This window comes from Macaca mulatta, chromosome 5 (assembly GCF_049350105.2).
Source record: "Macaca mulatta isolate MMU2019108-1 chromosome 5, T2T-MMU8v2.0, whole genome shotgun sequence".
NCBI classification, from domain to species: Eukaryota; Metazoa; Chordata; class Mammalia; order Primates; family Cercopithecidae; genus Macaca; species Macaca mulatta.
In genome coordinates this window covers 150,495,484-150,521,535 of record NC_133410.1, presented here as the reverse complement: position 1 = coordinate 150,521,535, position 26,052 = coordinate 150,495,484, and the positions used below count along the sequence as shown (strand labels likewise).

The 26,052-nt window shown below is 38.2% G+C and overlaps 1 protein-coding gene across 6 annotated transcripts in view; it reads right to left on the bottom strand.

Moving 5' to 3' along the window:
• The window catches only part of IL15 (interleukin 15), an 88,135-nt gene extending 70,438 nt beyond the window's left edge, over positions 1–17,697 (bottom strand). For 4 of the 6 annotated variants that reach the window (XM_015139230.3, XM_015139229.3, XM_078001610.1 and 1 more), the window contains exon 1: positions 17,363–17,697. The gene's annotated coding sequence lies outside the window, so the exon portion shown is untranslated. Of the gene's footprint in view, positions 1–16,875 lie in introns of all 6 variants that reach the window. The other 2 variants (XM_015139228.3, XM_078001609.1) reach the window with 2 other exon arrangements.
• Positions 17,698–26,052: the final 8,355 nt, after the last annotated feature.

The window sequence follows — 26,052 nt, the reverse complement described above, 5'->3', positions numbered from 1 at the left end:
AATCTTTGCTCACTACAACATCCACCTCCCAGGTTCAAGCGATTCTTGTGCCTCAGCCTCCCAAACAGCTGGGATTACAGGTGTGTGCCACCACACCTGGCAAATTTTTGTATTTTTAGCAGAGATGGGGTTTCACCATGTTGGCCAGGCTGGTCTCAAACTCCTGACCTCAAGTGATCTGTCCACCTTGGCCTCCCAAAGTGCTGGGATTACAGGTGTGAGCCACCGTGCCTGGCCTCAAGAACCACACTTTTTTCATCTGTAGAATGGGGAAAATGGCAATTGTGAGGTGTAAGTGAGCTCATTCATAAAAGCTGCATAGAACAGGCCTTGACACACAGTGAACACTCAAAACTGTCACCTCTTATTAGCAGTTATCCAACACTGTGAATGTCACAGCTCACCACCAACCAGTCACCTCATCTATCACAATTATCCTACTCACCCTTCTCACAGGAAGATTAAAAAGTATCCACTAACATCCCTATAGTCTAGTTCATTAAAGTGCCAGTTTGCAATTAATAAAGCTTGCCCTAATTTCTTTTTCAGGAAAGTCTTGCTATGAGAAAAAAAAGTCACGTGAACTAAACCTGTGTTAGTGATGTGGCTAGTTTATATTCTGGTACAAGCTCTTTATCAGGCCAAATACTAGCAACAAACATTTTTATATTTGGATGGTAGTGGTCTTACTGGAAAGACATACTCCTTGATATGATTTGAACATTTTCACAAAAAGGAAGGCTGTCATATTTTGCCATGAAAAGGGCAAAGCCTAGTACAGAAGCATTGAAGGGGCAGAGACAAACTGAGGTAGTCAAGGTGAGGTTTCTACAGCTGGTAAATTTGAGCGAAGTTTTGAAAACATAAAAACCATGATGGGGAAAGAAAGGTAAGTAAAGAAGAATGATAAAGAAATAATACCAAGACAAAGGAAAGGGTAAGAAGGAAAAGAAGCCTTATAGCTTTAACCCTTCAAGAATAATGAAATATTTTCCTTTCATTCCATAGGCCAAGGCATTCTCTTTTAGTTGTAGCTTCCCACAACAGAATTTGTTAGGCCTGAATTTAGTAGTGGTCAATTTTGGCCTCTCAAGTACCATTATTATATAGTAGAAATTATATTTTATTTATATTATATATATTAATTACATATGACTATATATGTATGTCATACTTTTAAACTCTAAAAATAGATATAGAAAGCTATTTTGATGGTTTTCTGAACAGTTCCAGCATTTGCAGTTAAAGATAAATAAGTCCAGACAACAGAAAGTTCCCAGAAATGCTTTTAAAATTAATGTCCTTCTTTTGAATTCTTCAGGTATTTATATAAAAAGATTTGCATTAGAATTATCCTTCATCATAAAAATCAGCCAATTATTACTAAACAATTTTCCAGTGGTGCCTCTTTAGATAATTGTTTAACTATTAAAACGTACCATGTAATTTATAACAGCCATTTTGACACCAGTCTCTATGTGTTCACTCAGCGCTGCCACAGAAGACATACCTTGTCTATTTTCGAACAAAATACCACCTGAGAATCTGTAATGATGCACATTTCTTATTACCTGCTGATAATAACCTATTCGGTGAAAAGGACACCTAATGATAGAGCACATCTCCCACTCACAAAAAGCTGGACTCAAACATTGCTATTGCATCTCACCAGCCCCTTACAGAAGCAAAGAGATGCGATGACCATAATCCTCAGGAATAACACTTAAATTTAAAAATCTAGGAACAGCTTATCTTTTATTAAGCACAAATGCACATTAGACTGCAAATCCTCCAGTACTCTTTCTCCAGACAGTTTCGCTAGACTTGGCTGTCATTCTTCTGTTTATTATTCTTGCTGATTAGACCTCTAGCATCTCTTGTTCCAAATACTTAGCTTCGTATGAAATGTATCAAGTGATTTAGTCTGAACATTAGATCCCTGTGGCAGTCCCAAACGTCTTGTTTCTAAAACATTGCTTTCCAGTCTACTTTCTGACAAGTAAACTAACCTTCTCAAGTCTATATGAAAAAGCAATAGTGTTTATAAAACTGCTAAGGGGGAAGTTGTCTCTCTTAATGAAGTTTATTTGGCAACTAGCAGTGTTTGGACTCCTGAGCTCTAATGTGGTCAGTGTGGTTGCTTTTTTCTCCCTAGATTGGACAGAAGAACTTATCTTTTATAGCACTGCTGGTTCTTTCTTCTCCGCTTGGGCTGTACAAATTATGAGACAGAGCTAACAGAGATCCTGTCCTCACGATAGGAAAATGGTCAGTTTTAGTACTGTATCTCCTCTTTCACTGGCCTCATGAACTATTCTTATCAAAACCATTATTATAAGTAGATTGCCATTCTTGTCTTTATAATTTTTGCTTTTCATTTTTCTCTGCTTTATATCACTTCTATGCCTTTCAGCTTTTGTCTAAGGAAAATGGGTTTTGTAGACGTCATCCAACACTTGGCATGCATCATCCCTTCTGTGGGATTACAGATATGTCACAATCTTTAAGATTTTGACCCTTTCTACTGGGTGTACTTGTTGCAGGTTTCCCAAGATGGCTGCATTTTTTGTAGTCTAAGAGGTCAGATTTATTTGGAGGGCTTTTTTTGGCAGTGGCGGAGTGAAAAGTGAAGCTGTATAGAAGGCAGAAGTGAGTAACTTTTTTCTTGCACCAGAGCAATCCCTGAGTAACTAAGCCTGCACTATTAATTTACATGACCAAATTACTAATAATTTTTTTTGACAAATACAGAGTGAGAACAAAGAAAATTGAAAAATCTTACAGAATATATACATCATCTAGGTTAGAATACAGTATAGAAAATTATCTCCATTCAGTTATAAAACATACTTCTAGGCAAGTAACATTAAATGTGGCCATGTGGTGGGACCACAAACATTCATTAAAAAATATACATTTAAGGAGTACAAAGGTAGTGCTGTTACATGGCTATATTGCATAGAGGTAAAGTCTGGGCTTTTAGTGTAACCATCACCGGAATAATGTACATTGTACACATTAAGTAATCTCTCATCCCTCAACCTCTTTCCATCCTCCAAACCTTTGGGATTCTCCAATGACTATTATTCCACATTCCATGTCCATGTGTACACATCACTTAGCCACCACTTCTAAGTGACAATATACCACATTTCACTTTCTGTTTCAATTTGTTTCACTTGAGATAATGGCCTCCAATTGCATCCGTGTTGCTGCAAAAGACATGATTTTATTATTTTTTATTGCTGAATAGTATTTCATTGTGTATGTGTATATATATATGTGTGTGTTTTTATATATATATATAGATGGTGTGTGTGTATATGTATATATGGTGTGTATATATACACACGCACACCATAGAATCTCTCTCTTTGGATGTGTTGTGTAAATAATGGTGGAAATGTTCACCATCTATTGTTTTCTTATACTCCATACAGACTACCATCATTCCCATCTATTCATCATTAACATATTACAATTTCCAAAACTATAGTTCATGTAAAATTCAGATTGAGAACTTCTTAATGAAATTTGGAGCTTTCCTAATCTTATCAGAACCATGGAATGGACTGAGGTCTAGAGACTTGGACCCAAGGCTTGATTCTGTCATTAAACAGCTATGTGACGCTAGCACGGTACTTTATGTCTTTAAGTGTCAGTTACCTTGTCTTTAAAGTAAGGAGATTAGATTGGAGGTGTCTAAAGTCCTTTCCAGTGCCTAAGTAACATCTATAAAGATCACAGGTTGAAAACCTCAGCATATGATAGAATCCATCCATGTTATGTTGGCTCCCCGAACCACCAGATTCAACAGCAAAGGGAATTTCTCTGGTCTAATCATCTTAATTTTCAAGAAGAGAATAATAAGTGCAGAGAAATTAAATGTATTATTCAATTTTACATAAAGAGGTTAAATTGAGATTTAACAATGTGTTTTGGATCCCCACTTTAATTCTTCACCAGAAGTTCATTCAGCTAACATAGCAAAAGGCATATGCTATGCATTGTGCTGCTTCTCCATATTAATTTCAAAAGGGCTCTGCTTCAACCACAAAAATCCATGATTACAGTATGTTTGGTACTTGCACCTCCATATGTATTGACTATATCTAAAGTGCAGTTATTAGTAGATATTGAGGGATTTTTTCATTTCACAGCTTAGATCTAACTATCCTACACCATCACCAGTACCACCCAAATTTTACTACATTGTGATTTGCTCCAGTCCGTTATGTCCAAACAGCTACATTCTGAGTCAGAACGATAAACTGAACATCCTACCTACAATTGCTCTGCAACAACTCCTTTTCATCCTGGCTCACTTTAGTTCAATTATCACCTCTACCTTCGAGGAGTAGGAAGATGGGAGTTTCACCATCTCCTTGCACCAATGGGAATCCACCACACTTTTGCTTTTATACTGCTTGGCACATAGGTAAATACTCAATAAAAATGAATGGTCATTATTATTTTTGTCTTCGTTACTTTACTGAATAGCTGTGCCAACACTGGCATTCTCATCATCTCCCAAAATTTAAAACAAAAAAAAAGTTTTTCTGAGCCCTGTATTAAATTTGATGTTTACTATAGATTTTTCATAGATATACTTTAGTCAGTTTTGGAAAATTCCATCTATTCTTATTCTTCTCAGAACTTGACATTAACTTTTCCTGTATCGTCAAGATTTTTTTGATAGATGTTCTGATGTTGAGCCATCCAGACAATCCTCAAATAAACCATATTTAATTGCAGCAAGCAGTCTTCTGCTGGGGAAGGTTGTGTTGCTGGTTTGTTTTACTGTTATGTTAGCTAATGCTTTATTTAGTATTGAAAAATGTTATTGAGTTTTAAAAAATCTTGGTCTGGCAACTTTGCTGAACTCATTTGTTTTAGTAGCTTGTTAATTTGTATGGCTTTCATCTATAATGAAAATTTTACCTCCTCTCTTTTAAACTTTATAATTCTTATTAATTGCACCAGCAAGGTAGCACCCTCTATAGGAAGTGTGCATGCTTGGGAGAGAAACCTGAGTTCAAGCTTCAGTTCCACCACTTCCTACTGGTAGTCCCTGCACCAGTCACCACCCTTTCTGGTGCTTCAGTTTACTTATCTGAGAAGTGCAAAGGAAAGTATCTCATGAGTTTGAGAAGGCTACATATGTTAACGTACTTGGAACTATGGATGAAAATAAAGATTAACTATCGAAATATTCATGGTATGAAGTTAAGAATCAAAGACACCTAACCCAACTCCGGACATTTAGGACAATATTCCCAGAGAAGCCATTATCAGACTGAGACTTCTGGACGAGGTAAGTGAGGAGAAGGGGGCAAGGAAGAGACAGACACTGGATGAAGTAGTGCATTTCCAATAAGAGGAACGTGTCCAGATGTTTGGCTATGAAAGAAAGTGTGTTGTGTTCAGGGGCTGACAGTAGTTCAGTACCCTGGACACTCAGCTCTTTACTTGCAAACAATAATTGTTGCACTAGATAATAAGTTTCTAAAGATAATCATGTGTGTTGCGTCTTTTTATCCTTCACAGCACTTGGCAGGGAGTCATGTACAGAGAAAGTGATCAGTAAGTATCCACTATTGTTTAGAACTTTTGGTGTGCTGTTAGCTTCTTCGGATTAAACACCTTAGCCTGGAAGCCATGTTTTATAAATTGCAGTGGCTCAGAGTAATATGGCTTGACTTAAGAAAGGTCAAGGTTTAGAAGATGAATGCCTCAATATCAAGTCAAATAAGCCATCAGCATAATCACATCTTTCCAGTTTTAGAGGTTCATTACAAGGATCTTGCTTTTCAGGGGTAGAATCGAAAGATACCAAATACAGATTTTAATCTGATATTTGAGGTAACTACAAATTTTTTAACAGCATAACAAGAGAAGAAACTATATTTCTTCTCTTAAACCCTCAAGAGAAGAGATACTAAATAAATTAAATTTCAGCAATACCATTATTTTCACACAATTTCTCATCTCTTTTTTGTCCTACTGAAATAACTTCTCAAAATATTCAGCAAATAAAATTAAGAAAATGAAAGGATTTCTGTTTGAAGGAATTTAGAGAATAGGGTGTGACTTGTTTCAATTTCCTTTCATTTACTGAAGCATTTACTTTGCAAATTTATAAAATTATCCCCCCATATTAAAACTGGCACAAAATACTAAACAAACCTATTTGTTTTCAGGTCTCTAAAGTTCATACTCCTAATAAGGAAGGTAAAGATCCTATTTGTTACCTGGCCAAAGTACACCCTCAGAAAATTCTATTTCCCTTTCTGACCCTGACAATAAGAAATATGCTGTGAATAGTTTCCCAAAAGCCATGTGATCACCAGTAATATACTATGAGTCAAATATAGTCAAACTCATTTTCTCAGAACCTTATCTAACTTGACCCCTCGGGAATATATGTTGGATCATTGACAACAAGAATAACGTTATAATAGGTCTACTCTGTGCCAGGCAAGGTGTTAGACACATAAGGATTCAGTGTTTCTCAAACTTCAGCCCTTCCAACTCCACCATCACAATTCTTGTCATCTATGACCTTTAGCATACACCTGTGGAAGAGGCAATATGAACACAGGTAAATACAGTGAAACACTGCAGATACTATGAGAGAAATATCTATCAGGTGAAGAACTCACAAAGAAAAGGTGTGAGGCAAGACAGGAGGTAAAGATGGCATCTGGCCAGGAAAATGTCACAGAGAAAGTGAGTCTTTAAAGATGAATATGTAAGAACAAGCATATAAGGGATTAAAATCCCTCTAGATAGCAGCAGGCAGAGCAAGTATGACAGGCAGGCAAGGGATAGGAGGTGTGGCCTTCTCTTTTGAAGACCTGGGAGCTGGCCAATCCCTCCTCGAAGGCCTTCCCGAACATCTCCTCTTTCAGGGTGCTTAGCTCAGTGACAGTCCTTCTGATTGTCTTATGTGATCCTAAACCATCTATATATACATTTGCCTCCTGGGGAAAAAGCCTGACCACTTGTTTTAACCAATAATTTTTACTTAACTCACAAACTCAAATCTCTTGTACAAATAGTTCATCCAATCTTCAATCTAGCACTTCTAATCACTTACAGGACATTTTAAGTAGTTTGTTCCACTTCTAGCTCTATTGTGATATTTCTAAAATCAAGTTCATCCATTCCCCTACCGTGCCCCATGTGTTAGCTGTAATATATATCGGTTCCTAACATGTTTATCTTTCCTAACTCTCGTGGTTAAAATCTTGGGCATCCTCTGACTCTTCCCTGTGCTCTGCTCCCCCCACTCAATCCAGACCAGTCAAGTATTTAGGTAGGTGCCCAACCCATATTAGGCACTCAAAATTATTAACTGCTGAATTGCCAAAATCAATTCAATGAATAAATAGAACACTGGTAAATCAAATCTTCCTTGAAATTAGCTTGTCTTTCTATTCTCCATTCTATTTGCAGTACCCTACTACTTAGCATCCATTAATCCATTCATTCCCTCATTCATTTTTGCTTTAAATATTGCTTTAAACACTCAAGCAAATATTTGTTGAGAGACTACCATATGCCTGGCACTAATAGGTGATGGGGATATAACAATGAATAAAATAACAAAACTGCATAAATTGGACTTTCATATTCATATTCTAATGAAGGAGATGTTAATAATCAAATAATTCAATAACACATATAAGTCCATAGTTCCTTATATGAAAATATTAAATCAAAACAACTCTAAAAACTGAAAGTTTCTCCTTAATTCACTGGTTAACAAAACACACACTGAACTAACATTAGACTATGTGTAAGCTGTATTTATTCCCTTTTGAGGAAGTACCTGAATAAGCTTGGTCGTTACATGATATATAGTAAACACACTATATTACTTTCCAAAATCTGAAAAATAATTTGAATTCCCAAACAGGATTGGGACAGGGAGTGCTGGGGAGGCTGCAATTTGAAGTACATCAGTCAAGGATTACTTCATTGCAACAGGGATATTTGAGCCAAACCCCAAAGCAGGTATGGGGAAGAGGGTGATATCTGAGAGAAAAGCATTCTAGGAAGAAGGAACAGCAAGGTAAAAGACTCTTAGACAAGAGCATAGTAGTATGGTTGATGAATAGAAAAGGTGCCAGTGTAACTGACTCAGTGAGCTAAGGAAAGAGTAGTAGATGGCAGACATCAGGGGTACAAATCACTTAGAGACTTAACATCCACTGTAACAGAATTTGGCTTTTATTAGAGTGAGATAAAAAAACCATGGGGGGTTTGGAATAGAGGAACGGCATAACCTGATTAATATTTTAACAGGATTATCCTTTGTGGTGGATAATCTCCAAAGACAGTTACCATCAATCAATGTCTTCCTCCCATGAAAATGCATGACACTCTACTCATCAAGAGGTGGAATCTTTGTCCTCTCCCCTTCAATCTGGGTGGTCTTCTGACTTGCTTTTCCCAAAAGAATAAAACAAATGTTACAGTCTGGAAATTACATATCCAAGCCTTAAGTGATTACAGCTCCAACTTCCTCTCTTATAGAAGTTGGTCAAGTTGTGAAGAGTCTGACAACCCTGAAACTATCATGCTGTGAGAAAGTCCAGTTTAGCCATGTGGAAAGACTAAGAGGAGGAGAGCCAAGGGGCCCATACAACAGCCAGAACTGAGGCTCTCTATCTGTGACTTAATGTCTGAGCCATCTCAGACATCCCTTGACCATTGAGTCATACCAGCTGAGGCCATATACATTGCAGTGTAGATACAAGTCATTCTCTTTGTAACTTGTCCTAATTCTTAGGTTTGAGAAAATAAAATGGTTCTTATTTTACACCACTAAGTTTTGGAGTAGTTTATTATATGGAAATTAGTAATTGACATTGAAACTACTGTGAGACTGAGTGGTGGGAAGACACCTGGAGAGAGGCAAGGACACTGTCAGTGAAGGCCAGAAACACAGTGATGAAATAGTTCAACCTAAGACTTGCTAGATTGGAAAATAACAACTGTTCTCATTCTTGCCTTTCCAGGCAGCAAAAGATTCTCCAAGAAATAAGTAGTTTCAGGGCAAAGATCAAATTCAGGGTGTACTATTACATGTGCTCTCAGGTTGAAGATCAAATCAGTTGTATGGCAGGGAGGTCCTTCATTAAGAACTCTGAAAGATTTAAAGTGGTGCCTCATAGACCTTTCTAACTAGGCAAAGGGCTTCTAAAAGTGCTAAGGGTTTCTATGGCATCTCGACTTCCCAACAAATTAAAGTGGAACTTGTCTCAAGGATTTGAGACAAGTCGTCTTTTATCTAACGAAGTGAATGAACCTCAATAAAATTCATAGGAAGCCCCCCAAATTTTAAATATCATTGAACTTAAAAACAAAAAGCAGTTAAACAAAAGTGAGTATACAAAAGGTCTCTAAATTATTAACGCTCTAACATCAGGAAGCAGGCTACACCAATGCAAAGAATAGCAAAAATTATTTCTCATAGAAAAGAAAGAAAGAATGAAAAAAGGAGCCCACAGTACAAAAGGTAAAGTTAAAAGCCACAGAGAACGATTCCTAGGGAACAAATTTAAACCTTAATCAGGAAGATGTATTGCTTCCAGAGCAAGAAATTAGGACATATGCCGGCTCTATTTAGACTTGCTATGGACTAGCGACTGTTATATGCCTTCTATTGTCTTGTTTTGAAATTGTATTGTTTAAAGCAATTGTCCTATTTTTGTTCTACTGTTGTATGTTGGGACAAGGGGAAGGTCACAGATAACCTATCTTTTTAGTTACAGGTTTCTACACTCAAGAAACTACATCAGAGAAATATCATCCTCATCTGGAGATCCAGTTTAGAGACTTAAAGTCTGAGTTTGATACCATAACAAGATAAGCTATAGGGGATCCTGAAAGTCAATAATTAGTTCAATGGTACAACTATTTGAGACCAACATGATGTAAAGTCCAAGTTAGCCATGTATAGAGGTCACATAAAGAGAGATGGATGCCTGGCCAGCATGAGCTTTCCAGCTATCCAAGCCGATGTTCTAGACATGTGAAGGAAGACGCCTTCTTGAATATCTCATCTCCAGCAGCCTAGGAGGAGTCAAGCAGCCGAAAGTAGCCCAGATTACAAGATCATGATAAATAACAACTTATTGTTATTCAAGTCACTAAGTTCTGGGGGTGTTGTTTTGTTTTGTTCTTGTTTTATTGTTATTGATCCTTTTGATGCAGGGACAGGTAACTGAAACACTGTGGCTGCCATGTTGAGAACAGGCTGTAGTGGAGATGAGGGGACAAGCAGCAGGCACTTTTGCAATAATACTGTGAGACATGACAGCAACTTGAACCCAGGTGACAGCAGTGAAAAAAAGGGTGAGAAGAGACAGGATGTGGCGTATATTTTGAAGGCCTAGCCAAATAATTTGGTGGCAGATTCAACGTGGAATATGACATAAAGAGACGTTAAGGACAAATCCAAGACAGACTGATTGATTATCTATGGAACTAAGAGAATGAAACTGCCATCAAGCCAGATGAGGAAGAAGGTGGAGTAAGCAGATATGGCAGTAAAGGCAGGAATCCAGTAAGTATTAGGCATCCAATCAGAGATGGGTGAATAACAGATAAATAGACAGCTAAATGAGTCTGGAGTTCAGGGGAGAGGTTATGGCTAGATTCACATGTACATTTGTGAATCATCAATGTAAGAAGGGATTAAAAACCATGACACTAGATGAGATCACCAAGACAGAGAGTACAGATAGAGAACAGGCCTAAGGACTGAGCCCCCAGACTGCTGTATTTACATGTTAGGGAAATTAGGAACCAGCCAGAGACTGAAATTGTTGCTGGTAAAGTAAAAGGAGACTGAAATTGGTGCTGTTAAGGTAAAAGGAAAATAAGGAGAAGGAGAGTGGCTTGGAAGCCACATGAAGATCTCTCAGGTCCTGCTGAAAGGATACATAGGAAGGGACCCAAGAACTAACCACTGGATTTAATAAAAGGGATGTTCTTGGTACCCTCGACAAGTGTATTTCTAGTGGAGCAGTGGACATGACAGCCTGCCTGGTTCAAGAGAGAATGGACAGAGGAAAACTGGAAACAGAGAATATAGTTAATGTTGTAAGTTTTCCTGTAAAATGTGGGCAGAAAAAACAGATATAGAAGTGAGGAGAAGCATGAGGAGAAAAACATGAGTATTTTTTAAAAATGGTAGAAATTATAGTATGGCTACATGGTATTGGGAAAGACCCATCAGAGACAGAGAAAAAAAAAATGGTGATGGGGAGAAAGAATGAATTATCAGAGTTATGTCCTTGAGCAGATAATGAGAATGAAACTACACTCCTAAATTAGCTGTGACAGATTTTTAGCTGGTTTCCTTATTTCTAATTGTCTTTTCTTCAATAAATTCTACCTCAAACTAATTTCCCTAAAATGCTATCTTTATTACAGTATTCCAACATTATTTTGCTATATTACTTATGTTTCCTACCTCTTTTACAGTTGTCTGCTTAGCTGTCAAACACCTGAATGATGACTGACTCTTACTGAAGTCAATCCTAATAGACTATGACCAACCCTCTGCTAAGCACATGGAGCACATTGTCCTTACTCAAAATATAAGTGTACAGGCAGACACATAAAAATGAGTTTACAGACATTCAATTTGTTATGAGGGAATGCAGACTGCACCAGAAGAATTCATGTAAGGGAGAAAATAATTCTGCCTGGGCAGTAGATGGGGACAGAAAATGTTATAGAGGGTTAACATTTTGAACAGGACCCAGGAAGGCTGACAAAGAATGGCAAGTGTGTCTGGAACACTGAGGCAGGATGACCGTAGCTGAAGAGGAGACTTCACTGCAGAGGCTACCCAAGCCCTTTTAGAGCTTATTTCCCACTAGTCCCCAGTGGGAAACCTCTACAGAAGTTAGCCCAGGCTCTTTACTGCTCCCCATCCCACTCCCTGTGCTTTGCTTTAAGCACAGTAACCCATGGTAATCCAGAAGCCAAAGGGAGGCTGTGGGAAAGAAGGCTGAACTATATATCCCAACTGAACAACACACACCTCTGGCGTACCCTACAACTTTCCCAGGGGTTTGTGGGCATAGAGGGATCTAAACGAACCAATTTCAAGATCCATTACTTGCACAGGAGCCTCTTTTACCAGAGATATGCCCGATATGTGCCCAAAGCAGGCAGATTTCTGGCAAGTTCTCCTTCCTCACTTCCTCTTTCATAATTACCCTTTAGGAAAAAAATGCCTGTCTCTCCCTATCCAGAATCTTAACATGTGTCTTGCCTCACCAGGATGCCAAATAAAGGGGCGATTTGAAAAGTTGATATGAGACATCTTTAATCAAAGCATTGACATATCTACTTGTATGATATGTATTTCCAATGTTGTTTTAGTTTTATGCTTAATAATCACTTACCAAAAATTAATGGTTCCTTTGATTAATTTTGTAATGATAGTATTTTAAATAACGTAAGCAAGAATAATTTTCACAATAAAAATCCTTCAAATAAAAGATCAAGTTGTACGTACTTATTTTTGTTGCAGACGAGTCAGGAGAGCAAATAACCTAAAAATATAACATCTTTATCAAATGTTCAATTAAGAAATAATTATTTGATAATTTTAGAGGTCAGTGCTAACAGTGTGCAAGGACTACTTTGTCAAATTTCTATTAGGAGGAACATGAGCAAAATACCCGGGAAGGAGAAGTAGCATTCAGTGGTATAAAGGACCACAGACCCTCTCTGGGCTCCTTTTGTGTGTCACAATGGCAAGCAGAGCTCACCCCCACCGCCACCCCTCCCCATCAACCTTACAACCATCATATTTTCCTGTTCTAGAACCATTTGCAGTTTCAATTCCCTCATTTCACAAAATAATTTGTCACTTTCCTCATCTTGTCTGCATCCCGTCAGCACTTGGAGGAACCATTAGCATTTAGAGAAGAAACAACTGTGTATTACACTCAGACTTTTAAGAAATCCAATTTTATATGGTCTATATAGAGTCTTCTGCCCCTACAGTGGGCTGAAACACTATGAAATAAGTGCATACAAATACTCTGGCTCTGGATGTGAAATGTGGACAAATAATATCATTGAACTAAACTGAGATCAAAGAGCCTCTTTTTCTTCTCTTTCTGACTCCAGCACTAAACAACTTTTTTTATTTAAAAAAGGGCAATATTCTGCCCAGGCGCGGTGGCTCAAGCCTGTAATCCTGGCACTTTGGGAGGCCGAGGTGGGTGGATCACAATTTCAGGAGATTGAGACCATCCTGGCTAACATGGTGAAACCCTGTATCTACTAAAAATACAAAAAAAATTAGCCAGGCCTGGTGGCAGGCATCTGTAGTCCCAGCTACTCAGGAGGCTGAGGTGGGAGAATGGCGTGAATCCGGGAGGCGGAGGTTGCAGTGAGTGGAGATTGCGCCACTGCACTCCAGCCTGGGAGACAGAGCAAGACTGTGTCAAAAATAAATAAATAAATAAATAAATAAATAAAGCTATATTCTTTTACATAGGCAAATTAATAAATAGCATTAAATCACCCCAAATGGTGACCAGGGTCTATTTCAAGGTAAGGATAGCAGCATTTTAGTTTTCAGTACACTGAACACCTGAGTTTTCTTAGAAGAGAATACATATGATATCCAAAAAGGAGCATTAACATTAGAATCAAGATAAATCTCAGTGGAGTGTCTGTCTTACCCAGTTGTGTCCTAACGCAAGTGAAACTCTGCATGCCTTTTTTTTGTTTGTAAATTCAGGATAAAAATGCAATGGTTATTCAAATTCAGTGAGGACATACAGATGAAGGGCCAGTATGGTGCCTGAAACATAGCACAGGCTTCCTCTTTGTAACTTTCAAATTCACATGAGGTTCCTGCTGGAATGGCACTGTTAATAACAATAATTTCTGTTTCAGGCTTTCTGTCAAGATGTCTTAGCTACTTATGCTTACCTAGTCAATACAGTCTGGAAGCTGAGTAAAAAGTAGCCCTTGTCTGCCCACAGCTGTTAACAAATAGTACAGTACAAAATATACATACACACACATATATACACATATACAGTATATATACACATATATAGGCATATATGCACACATATAGACATATACTTGATAGTATTTAATTAGTGAAATACACCATCAAGTAGGTGTTAGTTAATGCATTCCAGTACTCACTAAAAAACAATTTTTCCTTCAACTCCTCTGTGGAATGTTTCCATCCAACCCGTTCCTATAGGACAGCAGCAAGTATTTAAGCGATGTTTAGTGTCAGTAGTCTCATGCAGTTACTGTAATCACTGGGTAAGTGAATCAAAGAGCTAATATTGAGTAAAAGAATTGGCTTCTTGCCAACCCTTCTACCATAACGCCTTCTGAAAAGAGGACGTCCCAAATGGTTAACCATATATCATCATCGGTTGTGATATTATGGAAACCTCTTCTCTGACCTCTCCATGAACCCCAGCCTTCTAGTTGTGTGGATGAATGGATACATAGATAGGCAGAGACAGATACCTAGATCAATCCACATTTGCCTACTATTTGTCAAGCTCTCTCAGCAAAAAGTGATGCAAATTAGACAAATGTTTTCATTCGGGGACCATAAAGGAAATTTCTCCAACGAACCAAACACATATTGATACTCAAATGAATATTATTTGATTAGAAAAATAATCTTTAAATACATAATAATGTCAATTGCACGAGTGCCATACAAACATTACTTTACAACCAACATTCTACCATTACAACGCTGCCTGAAAATAAATAGGGATTGATTATCACTGTCAAATTGTAGGAAATATTTTTATGCAGATAATACCATCCTCCATAAATATCAACAATCTTAAACTTGTCTGAGTTGGAATTTCAGCTCTACCACTTTCTAGCTCTGTGACCTTGAGAATTTCCTCAGCTGTAAAATATATTGCCTACCACATACGTTTATTGTGATGTTTTTAAAAAATACATCCTTAGAACAATGTCTGATATATAGTAAAAACTCAACAATGTTAGCTATTATTCATACTGTTTCTCATAACTTAAGTTATGGGTCTGAAGACAGAACTCTGTATTATCATTAGCTAACCCTCAGAAAAATAGTTAACACAATGAGCAGAACTCAACATTAAACTCCAGGACAGATGGGGAGAAAAGGACAGTAGTCTATATTTCTAAAAGATTTAAAACTGTTTTGGGTCAGAGACCTATTTAAAAAGTTGATCAAAGTTGCGGATATTTTCTGAGAAAAATCCACATGTACCCAGCATTTCAGGGCTCCTTTTCTAGCTATCCTGAAATCCATTAGAGGCACCAAATCTGAGATGAGTATCCCGTAGGCTTTAGAACCTTCCATTTCCAAAAGCTATTTCAATAAACTTTAAGGCACTGTTTTTCTCCATCCCCCAAGGAAATTTATAAACAAATATTTCATTGACAAACATTGGGCCTTGCAATATAGCTGTTGATATTTGCTACATTAATTTCAAGGATTAAAACAAAAGAGCATCATTTTAATCACCAGTAGTCTGCAGGAAAATTCCAACCAGAAGTATAGCTTCCCATCAAGTTCTGGAGTTGCCACTACAAATCAAGCAGGGAACGGTGAAACCAAAAGTATGGGAATACCCTGCCTATCAGAAGTTCCAGACCAATGGCCAACTGACCCTTTTCTGTCACTGTTGCAAAGCAGATGATACTGCAGGAGAGGCTCTTCTGACTGACTAAAATTCTGTGAGAAAACAGAAACGCAAGGATACGAAACTAAGACAATCATAACGAACCTTAAGATCCCTACGATACTTGTTAACTTTAAGTAAAACTAGCTTTTTCTTCACTTTTTAAATCTAAATGGCTTTCGCTGTGTTTTCATTTCTTCTCTTTATATATCTTTATGTTCCTTCCCTTGGATCTTGTATCTCCTTTCTCTGTTGACCACATTATTTAACATGAAAACAAGAGGAGTTTAAATTTTTAACCTGTATTATATCTTATTTATTTATTTATTTATTTGACAGGCTGGGGTGCAGTGGCAGATCATAGCTCACTGTAACCTGAAACTCCTGGTCCCAAGCTATCTTCTCGCCTCAGCCTTTCAAAAGTGTATTGTATCTTGATACTTTCAGTAGAGTGGTTCACCTTGCCTCCTCTACATGGCAGGATGCATAATCACCAGTTTATTCTGTAATACCACAGTAAGAATTCAGTCTAGCTAATATGGCCTCTTTCACCACACTGACAAGATAAGGATGACGACCACTTAGTTGGCCACCACCAGTATCATAATATTAGAAAGTAGTTTAAAAATATGTAATGGAAACTAGCTGGTGACCACCACTTCACTTCCAGTTTTGAAATTGCTGACTCATCCTATTTAAGAATCTGTTGTAAGGGTCATTTAATAATTAGTTTGGTTTACACATACTTTGAAGTTAACATAGTTTTTAATGCATGGAATTACATAAAGTCAAATGAACTGTATACCCTAGTAACATGCGGTCTTAATAACACTTGAAAAAATTGGCTGGATTTTCATTTAAAAGCCACCGTGAATAATGATTTTATTTCAGTGAAATTCGCTCGTATTTTTTCCAAGTTCCTTTGGCATTCTAGATACACTATTGCTTCTCCAATAGATAACTGGCTGGCTCAGAGTTGGAACCAATACAGACCCAGGCCTGACTGCCAAGCACTAACCATTCCTGCAAATTTCTCTCCCAGAAGACGTGTGCAAGCAAAGAAGAGGGCGATAATTTGATTTTGCAAAGATAGACGCGCACGCACAAACATCTGCACCGGCCCACAGGGAGTTTGGGGCGGGAGCAGTTAGGAAGCGGGGAGCTGCGGTACCTTTCCTTGGCCTTCCTGAGCTTGACGGGGTGCAGAACTCAGCCCTCAGGGCTGCGGGACAGCGTCTTCTCAGAAACCGGCAGCTTGGCTGGGGCCACCAGACGCGCGTCCCTCACCCTCCCAGCGGAGCGCAGGGTGCCCGGCCCGCCTTGCGCTAGCCAGCAGGCTGGAACGCCGTAAGAGCGCAGCGCAGTAGGGAGTCGCACGCCAGGGGCAAAGGGATCTGCGATCTGCACTCCTCCGGAAGCGGGAGGATGGCGAGGAGAGCCTCGGAAGTGTCATTAAAGTGTCATTAGGGGAAAAACCAAAAACTGAAGTTGCCACTAAGTTTTCCCCAGGAGAGGGCGGGGCAACCAGGCCAGTTGGGTAGACCAGAGGGTAGCGCTGGAGCTGGGAGGGGCCCCGGGCGTAGGCTTTCGGGGAAAATACCATCGCCCTTTCAACCACCACCACTCCCCTCCCAAAGCAGAGAAGCCGAGCTCTGTACCTCCATTGAGTCCTGGCTGCAGGGTAGGGGGCGACAGCCACCGCAACCGGGAGGGTGCGGCCACCCAGTTCCCTCCCGGGGGACGCAGGACTTCGAAGGCAGTGAGCGAGTCAGCTGGGATTCCCCCGGGCGCCTTCCACCCGGAGTCCCAACCCCTGGCGAAAAGAAAAGTGAAAGAGAAAGAGCCGGGAGCAGAGGCGAAGACAAACACCTCCTGCAGAGACTGGGGGTGGGGCGGGTGGCGGCGGCTCCTGGATGACTGACTGCCCCAGGTGTCACTACTTCCCGGCCTGTTTCCGTCCTTGCCGGGTCCTGGGGCGCAGAACCTGCAGGGCGAGCGCAAGGACATCGAGGAGCCCCAGCCCCGCCTTGCAGGAACACTAGCCACCGGCCTCCTCCTCTACCTGCCGGGACACCTGCAGAGAAGACACAAGGACACTGGAGGGAGCCCACCAGCCGCGTCCCAAGCGACGGGCACCATGTGGGAAGCTTCCGCAGCAGAACCTGGAGACCTGGGCTGGGCTGGCACATATCCAAGTCTCCCAGAGGAAAGGGAAAAGGGTGTCGGAGCCTGATGCTGGGCGGCTACTCTAGACAGGCCTCTTGGTCCCCTCATAGGCTGGAAGAAGGAAACTTTGAGGTCCAACTAGAGGAAAAGTTGGAAGAAGACACCAGGGTGGCAGCTTTGTGCAAGACAGTTCCTACATGGAGTGAACTTACAGCAATGAGCCTCTCTGCGGATCACTTTTCCAGTCTGTTGTGTAGTCCAGTGTAAAATATCACACATGGTCCCATTTGATGGAACCGTGAGATGTTGTTCTTGTAGGATTTTTTACATTGGAGGAAGGAACTGAGTTGAGGCTGAGTGATTTGCATGCCATAAAGCCAGTAGCAAAGACCTCATGCTCAGTTTTGAAAGTACTTTGCAGAATCTTGCAAATCACTGAAATCCCTGAATCACTGAAAATCCCTATTGTATGGTGCTTTCCAAATTTTCAGAGTCATGGCTCAGAGAAAATGATAAGTCTTCCTGGAGCTCAGTTTAATTTAGCTTAAAATTTAATTATGTTTTTTAATTACATAAATATAAATATCAAATAGAAAAATAATAGAAATTATTCAATTTCCATGTACATAAAGTTCCATATAATATCATTTCATATTTTTATGAAAAATTTGAGTTTATTTTCATTAACTCAATTTTTCGATATCAGTTTTATATTTAAAATAATTACTGATGGACTTTTTGATGAGAATTCCAACTCTAGTCTCCATCAACAAAATAAGTGAGGTATAAACATGCAAAAACAGTTTTTACAATCATTCAAAATTTCACCATAGTTGGAAATTATATGTAAGAATATGAAGCAATCATCCATTTCTGTTCATGACAATGTCATGTTGAATTTTCTTGTGATGGTGTCAATGGATTTCAAGACCAGACAGAATTTTTCGTAGCAATACATTGAAGCTCCGATTTGCAGAATGAGCATGCACTGGGAGAGCAAGACTGCAGCTGGATTGGATCCCATCACAAGGATATTGCAGCCACAGAAGGACTGATACCCATATGTGTGAAAATAGAGAATAGGGATGAACAAGTGTATTATGTGCCCCAACCTCATTTTGGACTGCTGTAGAGCTTCTTGGACTCCTGCCATGTAAACTCCTCTAGCACCTCCTTCAGCTCTTTTAATGGATACTGTGTTCTCTGCAGCCGGTGAATGAAGCAGGTGTCCCAGACAATAAGACACCTCAGAGGCCACACTCAGCACCACCTAGCAGAGCTCGATATCAGATATTGCTGCTGCCAGAGGACATATCATCACATCTCAGATCCTGTCTCTCTTGGGCTGCTCACGAAATCTATAGAAAGTTGCTCTCAGCTGGTGCTCACTAGCCTGTGGACTTCAGCTTTGTTAGCTATCCGCAGGACTGAGGGATATCAGTATCTGACTGCATGCTTTTAATACATTGAGACCACCAAGAATGTTCTGAGCTACTAGAGAGTTTTCACAACACTATGAAATTGATGGAAAGTTTACTTGTAGGGTGAATTTCCAGGCATAATCTGAGTATATAGCAGTAAGAAAATTGGTCTACAACTATTTATTGGGCTTCCAATACAGTAGATTCTAGAACAAGATGGACTGAATGATATATAAAGCATTTTGTCAGAGTAGGGAGATAAAAAACATAAATAAAAATAAAGTACAACTAAAAATTATTATAATCATAAGATATGCTTTGCTCTACTATTTGCCTCCCAAATATGTTGATCAAATTTGTTTTCATAAATGCAGATATTTTAAAAGTATTTTTAATTAGTTATGAGTGCCCGCAGTTCAATAAAGTTGGGTTTGCACGTAATTTGTTTTTGTTGCATTGCACTCAAACAGAAAAGTCTAATGTATGCAACTTGTGCTTTCAGTTGCCACAGGCTGTTTGGCAAAATATTGAAAATTACTCAGACCAATGAACAAGTAAATTCCACTACATAAATTAAAAGCAAAGTTGAAGATTGATGAAATAATTTGAAACTGCTTTACAGTGACTAATAAAATTACAACATAGAAAGAAGTGAAAATTAACTAAACCTCACAGAAGTGACCATAATAATCTTCTTGAATTCAAATAATTAACAATAAAATTATAGTTTAATAAATTTTTAATATCTTTTTTTCAAAGACAATGTCAATTGGGTAATCTTCTTTAAAATAAATTACTAATAAATGTTTTCTAACTTTTGTGATTACATGGAAGAAGTTACAAGTTATTTCATCTGATTTAGTGTTCAAAGTCCATGACTGTGGCCTTATTTATGGTTTTCCTAAGATTTAAACCACCCATCAAGAACAAGTTGATCCCCTGCTCTTTGGAAAACATGGCCTGCCTGGGTCCTCTACGTTTCCATTCGGGGTAAAGCATGCTGAAATGCAGCATTACCTTGAAGTTGCTTCTCACATGTTTTTCTGGTGATCCTGACAGTAGATGGATACTCTTGGCCTTAAATGCTATTTAGGTTTTCAAGAGCTCCTCAAGTTGCTGCTTTTTCAGAACCACAGCAATATTAGTTAGGACTTCTGTAGTTCCTCCAATCTGCTATTTCTCCAGTGCTGTGCTAAACACAAATGTTAACTTATTAAATCCTCACAGCAAACCTATGAGATATAAATTATTGTTATCTCCATTTTACAAATGGGAAAACCAAGGCCCAAAAGATTATACAACTTGCCTAAGATCACATGGAAATTAGCTAACCCAGCAAGGATTTGAACTCAAACAGTGTGGCTTGAATACACATTCCTATTCTCTGGTGCCTCTAAATTGGCAACCATTCTCCACTGTTTCTCAAACAGAGTTCATAAGGAAAGAAGCCATGGGCCCTCAGACAGTATGTCTTGGTCCAATTTTGTTTGCTTCAGGGTAAATTTAGTCACCACCAGGGAGGAAACTCATCAGTTTTCCTTGAATTTCTGCTTTCTCATCTTATGTTTCTGTAATGAAACTGCAATAGGTATTGCATACCTGCTACTAACATAAGTTATTTGAATAAAGTGACTGACAAAAGGCTGGCAGAACATTGCTGCAGGTCTGAAACAGAGGAACTAGGAGTTGGCAGATTCTAATAGACAAGGGTGACTTTGAACTGAAATGTCAGAGTGTACCCATGACAAAGAAGGAGAAAAGACGCCTAGTTTCAAGCTGGAGATTAAGAACAATAATAACTGTATTAGTCAGGGTTCTCTATGGGGATAGAACTAATAAAATATACGTGTATATGAAAGGAAGTTTATTAAGGAGAATTGACTCATGATCGCAAGGTAATGTTCCATGACAGGCTGTCTGCAAACTGAAGAGCAAGGAAGCCAGTGGTGGATCAGTCCAAATCCCAAAAGCTCAGAAGTAGGGGAGACAACAGTGCAGGCTTCAGCCTGTGACCAAAACCCTGAGAGCCTCTGGCAAACCACTGGTGTAAATCCAAGAGTCCAAAAACTGAAAAACTTGGAGTCTGATGTTTGAGGGCAAGAGGCGTCCAGCATGGGAGAAAGATGAAGGCTGGAAAACTGAGCAAATATAATCCTTGCTTGTTTTTCTGCCTGCTGTATTCTAGCTGTGCTGGCAGTTGTTTAGATGGTGCCGACACATTAAGGGTGGATCTGCCTTTCTCAGTTCACTGACTCAAATGTTAATCTCCTTTGTCAACACCCTCACAGACACACAGAAGGATAATATTTTGCTTCTTTCAATTCAATCAAGTTGACACTCAATATTAACCATCACAATAACATACTTAATTTTTGATATATTTAAAAGTACATGTTATCTTAAATGCATTGGTACTTAATGTGGGGGAAAGGAGCTTACGTAGAAAGAAGTGACAAGTTCATATGCTAACAATACTATTCTGAACAGTCATTTAATGTTGATCTTAAGTTACAAAACATTAATAAACCTATTTAGATTTATAATCTGAGAGTTTATTATAAATGTATACAATGGATCTTGTCAGCATTTATTTCAATGACAAATTATAAAAAGGAATTTTACTTCTCTTCACATACATTGGCTAAAACATGGCAAATACACCTTCCTTGAATTTGTTCTATGATTAAAATTCATACATTTTTTTACCACACATAATAACCTTTACAAAAAGTGTAAATCAAGTCAATACCAATAATATGTTTATGTCAACAAAGTTAAACTGGCATTGGTTTTGACTCTATGCCTGACAAATAGTTGGCCTTCAATAAATATTTGTTATATTAATCTTGGTTAAAAAAAATCACCTCTTGTCTCATAGTTTAAATACTTGCTAGAATCAAAATCTAGGAACTTATAGGTATGTGTGTATGTATGTATGTATATATATATGTATGTAAAAAAGCTCTTTCCTTTATCATGAAATAATTTGATAATTTATATATTTATATAACTTCATTCTGTGGTTAACATGTGTGTTTAGTCCTACAATCACTTTTTATTAAATTTTCAACTAAAATTTCTTCATAATATATATTAAAATTAGTTCTAATCACTGGTAAAATATCAATATAACTTTCTGATCACTGGTTAAAATATTGATTTTGTTATTATGGTTGTGTGTGAAATTACCTTGATGAAATGGTAGCCTCCAGTTGCTACTCTACAAGTCTCAGAATAGAAAAACTTACAGACCAAATTAAGATGCCCAAATAACATGATATATTAAATGAATCTAAAGCACACAATGAGATGTAAAAGAAATGGGGCACCAGGTTAACACAAAGTGTAGGGTACAAGTGTGTGAAAGGATCACACTACCCAAATCCTGAATTATATAATTTTCACATAAACACAGCTATCTCCCTCCCTATGTTTCTCAGTCTCTGCCATGCCAACCTTCTCTGCTGATGCTGTGGTGATGGGGACCAAGGCTGAAGTTTGAATAAGAATGGAATGCATGGACAGAAGTTACCTGGGGCCAAAACACATACTCTACCAGAGAGTGTGTTAGTCTGTTTTCATCTCCATAAAGGAATACCTAAGACTGGGTAATTTATAAAGAAAATAAGTTTAATTGACTCATAGTTCTGCAGGCTGTACAGGAAGCATGGCAAAGGCCTCTACTCAGCTCTTGGAGAGACCTCAGGAAGCTTTTACTCACTGCAGAAGGTGAAGTGGGAGCAGGAATGTCACATGGTGAGAGCAGGAGCAAGAGAGAGGAAAGAGGAAGTGCCTGGCCCTTTAAACAACCAGATCTCATATGAACTCTAGAGAACTCACTTATTACCATGGGGAGGGCACCAAGCCATTCATAAGGTGTTGCAGGAAATCAGGGACTCCAAATGGAAGGACCAGCTGAAGCTGCAGCAGAAGAACATAAATTGTGAAGATTTCATGGACATTTATTAGTTCCCCAAATTAATACTTCTATAATTTCTTACACCTGTCTTTACTGTAATCTCTGAACATAAATTATGAAGATTTCATGGACACTTATCACTTCCCCAAAGAATATTCTTGTGATTTCCTATGCCTGTCTTTAATCTCTTAATCCTGTCATCTTCTTTGTAAGCTGAGGAGGATGAATGTCACCTCAGGACCCTGTGATTGTGTCAACTGCACAAATTGTTTGTAGACCATGTGTGTTTGAACAATATGAAATCTGGACATCTTAAAAAAAGAACAGGATAACAGCAATGTTCAGGGAACAAGAGAGGTAACTTTGAACTGGCCGCTGGTGAGCCGGACGGAACAGAGCTATATTTCTTCTCTTTCATAAGCAAATAGGAGAAATATCGCTGAATTCTTTTTCTCAGCAGGAACATCCCTGAGAAAGAGAATGCGCCCTGAAGGTTGGCCTATAGACAGCCCCTTTTATGGTGGAAGCCAAAGGGATGAAATAAGCCCCGGTCTCTTATAGTGCTCTCAGGCTTATCAGGTGGAGGAAAATTCCCACCTAATAAATTGTGGTCAGACAGGTTATCTGCTCTCAAACCCTGTTTCCTGATAAGAGTAATCAATGACAATGCCACCAAAACTTCATTAGCAATTTTAATTTCTCCTCTTCTGGTGGTCCTGTGATCTCACCCTGCCTCCACTTGCTTTGTGATATTTTATTACCTTGTGAAGTAGGTGATCTCTGTGACCCACACGCTATTCGTGCACTTCCTACCCTTTTGAAAATTGCTAGTAAAAACTTGCTGGTTTTACAGCTTGGGGAACATCAGGAATCCTGCCGACGTGTGATGTCTCCCCTGGACACCCAGCTTTAAATTTCTCTCTCTTGTGCTCTTTCCCTTTATTTCTCAACCCAGCTGAGACACTTAGGAAATAGAAAAGAACCCACGTTAAACATCGGGAGCGGGTTCTCCTGATAATAAGGGATCCGGCCTCATGATCCAAAGGTTTCCCTTTGACTTTCATGACTTCCCACCAGGACCCATCTCCAACACTGGGGATTACATTTCAACATGAGATTCAAAGGGAACAAAAATCCAAACCATATCAGAGAGACATAGGAGCAAAATTTGAAGCAAAATTCTATTTCAATTAGCCTCCTAAACAACTATGGGTCTTATCTATACCTCATAGACACAAAACATGTGAATGGGTTAGAATGGGACCATGTTGGATGTCACTGATAATGGCCAACTTAAAGATTATATATAAAAATGCCTGCCTGAAAAGGGCATGATCATAACTACAACTTACTATCCTTTTCTATTATACGTAATATTCTTGTTCATTCTAGTATATATTTCATTTATTCTACCTTTAACATGTCTTTCAGGCTACAAACTTACCATCTATTTTTAACACATCTAATGAATTTTGCCATACCACATAAGCTACTCACTTTTGCATTGTTTATATTTAACATACATCCTATAATTTTTTGCTAAATATTCTCTAATTATATAGCAGAGTCATATTATGGAAGTTCTTTGTGATTACTTATTTTATTTATTTGAGACTTGTGTGCTTTTTGACTTTGTTGCATTTGTAAGTTTTTGTTACGCATCAAGCTTGATGTCCTCAACCCAAGGCTCTCCTGACCTGTAGCATCATGTCTGCTCTGATACTGAAACTTTCTCTTCACATTTATGCCACTCCCTCCAATGTGATACCATCTTGGATCTCAATAAATCTCTGAAATGAAATCAAATCTGCTATAACCTGTGGGGGAATATAGATCGTGTGTATACGTAGATTCAATCCTGAGTCTATTCTCTACTCATACTTTATATTCTAAACATGCCCTATACTCTAAATGTAAGCAAGAACAGTGCTTAACATTTCCTAAGGTATATTCTGATAAGTTTCCAAGATAAACAACAAGTCTTTATCTAAATAAACAACGGACCAAAGAAGATATCACAGAAGAAACTGTAAAATACTTTGAACTGAATGTTAATGAAAACAAAACATACCAATATTTGAGGGATGCAGCTAACAGCTCTTAGAAATTTATAGTTATAAATACCTTACAAAAAGATCAAAATCAATAGAATAAGCTTCTACCTTTAGAAAAAGAAAAATACACACAAAGCAAATTACAGGAAACAAGAGCTGAAATGGAAGAAGAAAAGGAAAGTAAACAAGTTACTTATTTGAAAAGATCAATACAATTAGAAAATCTTTAGCTAAATTGTTTTTAGCTAATTGATTAATGAAAAAGAGAGAAAATATAAATTACCAGCATGAGCATTGAAGGAGTAGTCATTGCCAATATACTGTACACATGAAAGAATAATAAGGAATATTAAAAAGAGCCTTATGGCAATAAATTTGACAACCTGATAAAAAAGGGCAAACTTGAAAGCCACAATTTATGAAAGCTCACATAAAAAAAGTTTAAATTGATCTATATCTATTTTAGAAATTAAATTTATAATTAAAGTCCTTCCCACAAAGGAAACTCCAGGCCCAGATGGTTTCAATGGCAAATTCTATTAAACAGTTAAGGAAAAAATATTAATAACATACCAATTATATACAAACTCTTTAAGGGAACAGAAGAAAAACACTTTCTAACTTACTGTAGAAGTCCAGAGTTATTCTGCCAAAACCGAAGATATTACATGAAAATAAATCTACAGATACAGTTACATCTTTTCTGAACATTGCACAAAACTTCTTAGCAAAGTATCAGCAAATCTAATCCAAAAATGTATCATAAGGAATAAGAGCAGCTAGAGATC